This window comes from Procambarus clarkii, chromosome 15, assembly GCF_040958095.1.
Source record: "Procambarus clarkii isolate CNS0578487 chromosome 15, FALCON_Pclarkii_2.0, whole genome shotgun sequence".
In the NCBI taxonomy this organism is placed as follows: domain Eukaryota; kingdom Metazoa; phylum Arthropoda; class Malacostraca; order Decapoda; family Cambaridae; genus Procambarus; species Procambarus clarkii.
This window is the reverse complement of record NC_091164.1, coordinates 17,304,314-17,313,322: the sequence shown is the minus strand read 5'-3', so window position 1 is coordinate 17,313,322 and position 9,009 is coordinate 17,304,314. Positions and strand designations below refer to the sequence as shown.

General features: G+C 41.7%; 1 non-coding gene across 1 annotated transcript; it reads left to right on the top strand.

Annotated features, from left to right (window-relative positions):
- Positions 1-775: 775 nt before the first annotated feature.
- Positions 776-930, top strand: LOC138365162 (U1 spliceosomal RNA). Its single transcript, XR_011228708.1, has one exon. It is a non-coding gene; the product is annotated as a U1 spliceosomal RNA (small nuclear RNA).
- The last annotated feature ends 8,079 nt before the right edge of the window (positions 931-9,009 follow it).

Here is a 9,009-nt window from a genome sequence, read left to right as displayed (position 1 = left end):
TTGACAACATTGCAGATAGTTAGGGAATGTCAGAAGAGTATTCACAGGGCACAAAATGGATACGATTTTGACCAGTTCAACTTTCGGATAGCTATCAGATCAGGGGATTTTTGCCCGAAACGTTATGCGTGCTAGTGGCTTTCCACGATTGTAAAATTATCATCATTCCTATGTTCTCTCTTAACCCCCAATGTACCTTCTTGTATATAAATAAATAAATAAATAACCATGGTTTTTGATGCGGCTGTGCTGAAAACCTGACGTAAAATAATTCATTGTGTCAGGGAACAGGAAGCTTCAAGTTCGGGTTATATTGAGTTTCCCACCTTCCCTCTCCTCCAAAATTACTGGTTGAGTAATTCAGCCTAGCCTACTTCTTCCTAGTATAACCTAGCCAAGCCTAGTCTCCCCTTGCCTAGCTTAGCAAATAGCCCTTGACCCCCTACTGTTAAGACTCTGCTCTCTGATTGTACCTATGACACCTCTACTCCTCACTGTTTCTATTATTAATTTCCTTCTGTATCTTTAGCTCTAGTATGTTGTTATATTATGCTGTGCAAATTTGGGACCTGGCCCTCCAGTATCTTCCATATATGTATTATTTGATACCTGTCTTGTCTCCTGTCCAGAGAGTACATTTTGAGAGCTTTGAGACGGTCTCAATAATTTGGATGTTTTATCATTTCTATGTTTGCTTTTTATGGTCTCTGTATTCCCTCTAATTCAGAGATCTCTCCTGTTCAGTAAGGGAAAGTGAGCACCTAGAAATACTCAAATACTTACCTGGCACAGGAGACACCGTGATCACGAAGGCGGTTTTCCCAGGGCGAGGCTCGCCATTGCACTCCGGCGGCGCTGACCCTTGCGATTAACCCAAATGTGGTTAACTCGGGTGCGAAATTTTTGTTTTTGTCCTTTCCGCGGAGGTCGCGCCGTGTTCGTAATACGCTTTGTCTTCTTGTTGCTGACTTTGTGTATTGTGTGTGGGTGGGTCGGAGGGAGGGTTATGGGGTTGCTAGGCTTTTGGGGTTTTTGAGGGGTCGTTTGCGGTTCACGTGGTGGTGGGTGCAGCGTGCGTTTCCGAGCGAGTTCCGTGGTTGGTTCACGGGTGGGTATGTGCGTGGGGTTGCTTTTGGGTGAGTGGTCTTCTGTTTTCATCCTAGATCCCCGGCCCTCCGGTGGGCCTCCTCGGGGGAGTTGTGCTGGGTGTGTGTGTGGTTGCTCCTGTGGTTGTGTGTTCGGTTTGGTGTGTGGGGTTGAGTGTGAGTGTGGGTTTGCTTCTATGTTGGCTCCTGCGTGGGCCGTTGCTTGTACCTTGAGTGAGTTGCATGCGGCTGTTTTGTTACTCATTTTGTTGGTTTGATTGCTGTTCTTCCTGGAAGTGTGTTTGTTTAGGGTACATGTATCTCTGTGTTTCATTGTTCGCCCCGGATTCTTTCTTGGGGTTGTCATATAGTAGTGCCTGGGCCTTGGCCATGGTTTGTTTTTATGTTACTTATATGATTTGTGTGCGATGTGCTTATGCTTTGTGTTATTTCTGTAATTGTGTGCATTGTGTATTTATATGTGTGTCTGGTTTATTCTTTATATGTTGTGTCTTTCCATGTCCGTATGCGTCCGTTTGTTGTGTGTCCGTTTCTATGTTTATTTGTATTCGGACTTGTGTCCCTGGAGTTTCTGGGGTCTTATTATGCAATGTTCTCTTCTATGCCTGTTTATGATTATGTTTTTGTTGTTATGTTCTGTTCTTAGGTTCATGTCATGTATATATTGTGCTATACTTTGTATATTTCTTTTATCAAAATAAAAAAAAAAAAAAGTTCGAGTTTCCCACCTTCCCTCTCCTCCAAAATTACTGGTTGAGTAATTCAGCCTAGCCTACTTCTTCCTAGTATAACCTAGCCAAGCCTAGTCTCCCCTTGCCTAGCTTAGCAAATAGCCCTTGACCCCCTACTGTTAAGACTCTGCTCTCTGATTGTACCTATGACACCTCTACTCCTCACTGTTTCTATTATTAATTTCCTTCTGTATCTTTAGCTCTAGTATGTTGTTATATTATGCTGTGCAAATTTGGGACCTGGCCCTCCAGTATCTTCCATATATGTATTATTTGATACCTGTCTTGTCTCCTGTCCAGAGAGTACATTTTGAGAGCTTTGAGACGGTCTCAATAATTTGGATGTTTTATCATTTCTATGTTTGCTTTTTATGGTCTCTGTATTCCCTCTAATTCAGAGATCTCTCCTGTTCAGTAAGGGAAAGTGAGTACCGAGCAATACTCAAGTCGGGACAGCACCAGTTATTTAAATAGCATTAGCATTGCTGTGGGTTGGGTCTCTGAATTTTAACCTTTTCATAATCCATCCTATTATTTTTCTGGCCGCCACTATATTTGCCGGTTATGTTTACAAATTGTCAGGTCGTCAGACATCATAATTCTCAGATCTCTTACATATTTTTTCCTTCTAAGGGTGGGTCTGATTGTGTCCTGTACTCCTTGTTTCCTTTAATTTCCTCGTTTCCACCATACTTCTGCACCTGTAACTTATCACTGTTAAACATCATGTTATTTCTGGTTTTTTTCTATGTCTCCTACATTGCCAATTTTCATGTGACTTCTGTATCATCTGTAAAGTTTCATTGTTCAAATGTCAGTTATATTTTAATTGTATTTTCACATGTATTAATTTTATTTTTAGCGCAGTTTAGTTACTGAAAAAAACAACAAGAAGTTAATATGTAAACAAAAAAGTACTTATGAGATTTGCATGTAACAACTCTCATTTGCAGTTTTTGGATGGTGTTGCAAGTATGCGTCCTACCTTGTTCTTTAGCTTTATATAATTAATCTAAACTGATTTTATTTTATGCCTGGTATTAAATAATTTTGTACTTTTTAGGTAAATTTTAAAGCAGCCTAACATCATCAATTTCAACCAGTAATATTGTTTTTCATGCAGTTGAATATCTGAGAGAACACTGCAACAATGGATTCCAATAATCCAAGTTAGTTTCATTATAATTAGGATTAGGTTTCCTTTATCACGGTACTATATTTTAATCATATTGCATACTTTATGATAGCACAAATTATCATAATTTTCAGGCCAGAAAAAGTGTATGAAGCAGTCTTGCATGCTACATAGTATCCATTTAGCTAAGACATTAGCAAATGATTCACAAAAACATTAATTACACAACTTGATAATTGTCCCAGACAGACCTAAAGATCATCGCGTCTTAATTTTCAGATGTGTGGTTTTGTCATCCAAAGATTGTAAATTAATACCTAAAATTCCCATGTAGAGTATTGTATTAAGTATTACTTAGGTGTGCTTTCATCTAGAGTATGCACCCCTCTCTTGGATTGCCTACCCTCCATTCTTCATCAGACTTTAAATATCTTTGCTAATAGTAGTAGTAGGCATCCATCGGTCTCAGGAGACTAAGGAGTTGCGCACTGGTGTCAGCCTGGTCATGAGTGGCCTCACCAAGGTGCAAATCCAGGGTAGGTTGATTCGGGGGAAAATCTGTTACCCAGGCAGCAGGTCCCCCCCTCGCCACAGTGTTGAAAGTCTCCAATGGAAAGGCATACGCCAATACGATTGGCATATGCCTGCACTAAATACTTAGTATATGTCTTTGCATATACTAAGTATTTAAAGTGCAATCAATACCTGCTTGATGGGGTTCTGGGAGTTCTTCCACTCCCCAAGCCTGGCAGGAGGCCAGGTTTGACTTGTGAGACTTTGGTCCACCAGGCTGTTGCTTGGAGTGGCCCACAGGCCCACATACCCCCCACAGCCCGGTTGGTCCGGCACTCCTTGGAGAAAACTATCTAGTTTTTTCTTGAAGAAGTCCACGTTGTTCCGGCAATATTTCTTATGCTCGTTGGGAGTATGTTGAACAACCGCGGACCTCTCATGTTTATACAGTGCTCTCTGATTGTGCCTAAGGCACCCCTGCTCTTCACTGGTTATATTCTGCATTGTCTTCCATATCGTTCACTCGAGTATGTGGTTATTTTACTGTGTAGATTTGGGACCTGGTCATCCAGTATCTTCCATGTGTATATTATTTCATATCTCTCTTGTCTTCTTTCTAGTGAATACATTTGGAGAGCTTTGAGACGATCCCAATAATTTAGGTGCTTTATTGTGTCTATGTATCCCGTATATGTTCTCTGTACTCCCTCTGTTTCAGTAATCTCTCCTGCTCTGAAGAGGGAAGTGAGTACTGAGCAGTACTCAAGACAGGACAGCACAAGTGATTTGAAGAGTACAACAATTGTGATGGGATCCATGGATTTGAAATTTTTCGTAAATACCAACAACGACATCAACAACATCGTAATAGGTGGTTCTAGACAGAAAAGTATCACCTGAGGACCACATAAAGAACACTGTGCGAGGGGGCTATGCTACACTTTATAACTTCAGAATTGCTTTTAAATACATGGATGACGAAATACTTAAGAAATTGTTAACGACTTTTGTTAGGCCAAAGCTAGAATATGCATTAGTTGTGTGTTGTCCATATCTTAAGAAGCATATCAACAAACTGGAAAAGGTGCAAAGACATGCTACTAAGTGGCTCTTAGAACTGAAGGGCAAGAACTATGAGGAGAGGTTAGAGGCAATAAATATGCCAAAACTAGAAAACAGAAGAAATTAGAGGTGATATGATTACTATGTACAAAATAGTAACTAGAATTCATAAAATTGACAGGGAATATTTCCTGAGACCTGGAACTTCAAGAACAAGAGGTCATAGATTTAAACTAAGCACAGATGCCGAAAAAAAATAAGAAAATTCACTTTCACAAACACAGTGGTAGACGGTTGGAACAAGTTAGGTGAGAAAGTGGTGGAGGCCAAGACCGTCAGTAGTTTCAAAGCGTCATATGACAAAGAGTCCTGGGAAGACGGGACACCACGAGAGTAGCTCTCATCCTGTAACTACACTTAGGTAATTACACTCATTTCACACATTCTCATGTACTAGATAAATGTACAAAAACTTTTTTATAAATGTTAATCCTGATCTCAAATTCTTTCTGGACATGTAGAACCCCAGTAAAAATTCTTTGAAAAAGGATGAGACTTTGCTGGATAAAGAAGGCATGAGCTTCAGGTTGGAAATTTTTTATATTTTCTTTATATATATATATATATATATATATATATATATATATATATATTATTAAATATGACCGAAAAAGTAAGATTAATAATTCTAACACGAATTTTCTCAATCTTTCGTACATTTCTTTTCACTGTTGGAGGTAATTCAAAAATCAATTCTCCAAAATTCATTTTTATTTCTAGTCTGACGCGACACGAGCGCGTTTCGTAAAACTTATTACATTTTCAAAGACTTTAGTTTACAAACACACAACTGAATAGAACTTACACATCTCCGATTTTTGTGTATATCTACATTTGAGTGAGGTGGATGGGGTGAGGTGACATTAATAGGGTATTAATTTCATCAACACAAGACAGAACAAGAGGTGGCATTAATAGGGCATTAATTTCATCAACACAAGACAGAACACGAAACAATGGGAATTGAAATGGAAGTGATTGTAGAAAGCCTATTGGTCCATATTTCTTGATGCTTCTATATTGGAGCGGAGTCTTGAGGTGGGTAGAATATAGTTGTGCATTAATTGGCTGTTGATTGCTGGTGTTGACTTCTTAATGTGTAGTGCCTCGCAAACGTCAAGCCGCCTGCTATCGCTGTATCTATCGATGATTTCTGTGTTGTTTACTAGGATTTCTCTGACGATGGTTTGGTTGTGGGAAGAGATTATATGTTCCTTAATGGAGCCCTGTTGTTTATGCATCGTTAAACGCCTAGAAAGAGATGTTGTTGTCTTGCCTATATACTGTTTTTTTTGGAGCTTACAGTCCCCAAGTGGGCATTTAAAGGCATAGACGACGTTGGTCTCTTTTAAAGCGTTCTGCTTTGTGTCTGGAGAGTTTCTCATGAGTAGGCAGGCCATTTTTCTGGTTTTATAGTAAATCGTCAGTTGTATCCTCTGATTTTTGTCTGTAGGGATAACGTTTCTATTAACAATATCTTTCAGGACCCTTTCCTCTGTTTTATGAGCTGTGGAAAAGAAGTTCCTGTAAAATAGTCTAATAGGGGGTATAGGTGTTGTGTTAGTTGTCTCTTCAGAGGTTGCATGGCGTTTCACTTTCCTTCTTATGATGTCTTCGACGAAACCATTGGAGAAGCCGTTGTTGACTAGGACCTGCCTTACCCTACAGAGTTCTTCGTCGACTTCCTTCCATTCTGAGCTGTGGCTTAGAGCACGGTCGACATATGCGTTAACAACACTCCTCTTGTACCTGTCTGGGCAGTCGCTGTTGGCATTTAGGCACATTCCTATGTTCGTTTCCTTAGTGTAGACTGCAGTGTGGAAACCTCCGCTCTTTTCCATGACTGTTACATCTAGAAAGGGCAGCTTCCCATCCTTTTGCATCTCGTAAGTGAAACGCAGCACGGAACTCTGCTCAAATGCCTCCTTCAGCTCCTGCAGATGTCTGACATCAGGTACCTGTGTAAAAATGTCGTCAACATACCTGCAGTATATGGCCGGTTTCAAGTTCATGTCGACTAAGACTTTTTGCTCGGTGGTACCCATGTAGAAGTTTGCAAACAGGACACCTAGGGGAGAACCCATGGCGACCCCATCTACTTGCTTATACATGTGCCCATCCGGGCTCAAGAAGGGTGCCTCTTTAGTACATGCTTGGAGTAGTTTCCTTAGAATATTTTCGGGTATGTCAAGAGGAGTACAGGCTGGATCACGATACACTCTGTCGGCTATCATCCCGATTGTCTCGTCCACAGGTACGTTGGTAAACAGCGATTCTACGTCCAACGAGGCTCTTATCCCTGTGGCCCGTGTGCCCCGCAGTAAGTCAACAAATTAATTTGGAGACTTCAGGCTGAAGGCGCAAGGAACATAAGGAGTCAGCAGGCCGTTGAGTCGCTTCGCCAGTCTGTACGTGGGTGTGGGTATCTGGCTAATGATTGGCCGAAGTGGGTTTCCAGGCTTGTGTGTCTTGACATTTCCATACGCATATCCAGGTTTATATTCCCCAATGATCTTTGGCAGGTGGAGTCCGGATTTCTTGGCGTTCACAGTTTCGACCAGTTTGTTGACCTTTGCTTTCAATTCGGCTGTAGTGTCCTTCGTTACCCTTTGGAACTTAGTTTGGTCAGAGAGTATGAGGTTCATTTTCGCCAGATATTCGTCTTTTTTAAGAATGACATATATTGGCGACTTGTCACCTCTCCTGACAACTATCTCCTTGTTCTCACGAAGGCTTTTAGCTGCCGCTTTGAGCTCGGGGGACAGTATGGTGCTTCTGTAATTGCCTCGATTCTTTCCTCCTTCTGCAATAAGTTCTGCTTGTAAGGTATCTTTTGGTAGTGACCAAGAAGGTCACTACCAAAAATACCTTACAAGCAGAACTTATTGCAGAAGGAAGAAAGAATCGAGGCAATTACAAAAGCACCATACTGTCCCCCGAGCTCAAAGCGGCAGCTAAAAGCCTTCGTGAGAACAAGGAGATAGTTGTCAGGAACGGTGACAAGTCGCCAATATATGTCATTCTTAAAAAAGACGAATATCTGGCGAAAATGAACCTCATACTCTCTGACCAAACTAAGTTCCAAAGGGTAACGAAGGACACTACAGTCGAATTGAAAGCAAAGGTCAACAAACTGGTCGAAACTGTGAACGCCAAGAAATCCGGACTCCACCTGCCAAAGATCATTGGGCAATATAAACCTGGATATGCGTATGGAAATGTCAAGACACACAAGCCTGGAAACCCACTTCGGCCAATCATTGGCCAGATACCCACACCCACGTACAGACTGGCGAAGCGACTCAACGGCCTGCTGACTCCTTATGTTCCTTGCGCCTTCAGCCTGAAGTCTCCAAAGGAATTTGTTGACTTACTGCGGGGCACACGGGCCACAGGGATAAGAGCCTCGTTGGACGTAGAATCGCTGTTTACCAACGTACCTGTGGACGAGACAATCGGGATGATAGCCGACAGAGTGTATCGTGATCCAGCCAGTACTCCTCTTGACATACCCGCAAATATTCTAAGGAAACTACTCCAAGCTTGTACTAAAGGCACCCTTCTTGAGCCCGGATGGGCACATGTATAAGCAAGTAGATGGGGTCACCATGGGTTCTCCCCTAGGTGTCCTGTTTGCAAACTTCTACATGGGTACCATCGAGCAAAAAGTCTTAGTCGACATGAACTTGAAACCGGCCATATACTGCAGGTATGTTGACGACATTTTTACACAGGTACCTGATGTCAGACATCTGCAGGAGCTGAAGGAGGCATTTGAGCAGAGTTCCGTGCTGCGTTTCACTTACGAGATGGAAAAGGATGGGAAGCAGCCCTTTCTAGATGTAACAGTCATGGAAAAGAGCGGAGGTTTCCACACTGCAGTCTACACTAAGGAAACGAACATAGGAATGTGCCTAAATGCCAACAGCGACTGCCCAGACAGGTACAAGAGGAGTGTTGTTAACGCATATGTCGACCGTGCTCTAAGCCACAGCTCAGAATGGAAACAAGTCGACGAAGAACTCTGTAGGGTAAGGCAGGTCCTAGTCAACAACGGCTTCTCCAATGGTTTCGTCGAAGACATCATAAGAAGGAAAGTGAAACGTAATGCAACCTCTGAAGAGACAACTAACACAACACCTATACCCCCTATTAGACTATTTTACAGGAACTTCTTTTCCACAGCTCATAAAACAGAGGAAAGGGTCCTGAAAGATATTGTTAATAGAAACGTTATCCCTACAGACAAAAATCAGAGGATACAACTGACGATTTACTATAAAACCAGAAAAACGGCCAGCCTACTCATGAGAAACTCTCCAGACACAAAGCAGAACTCTTTAAAAGAGACCAACGTCGTCTATGCCTTTAAATGCCTACTTGGGGACTGTAAGCTCCAAAA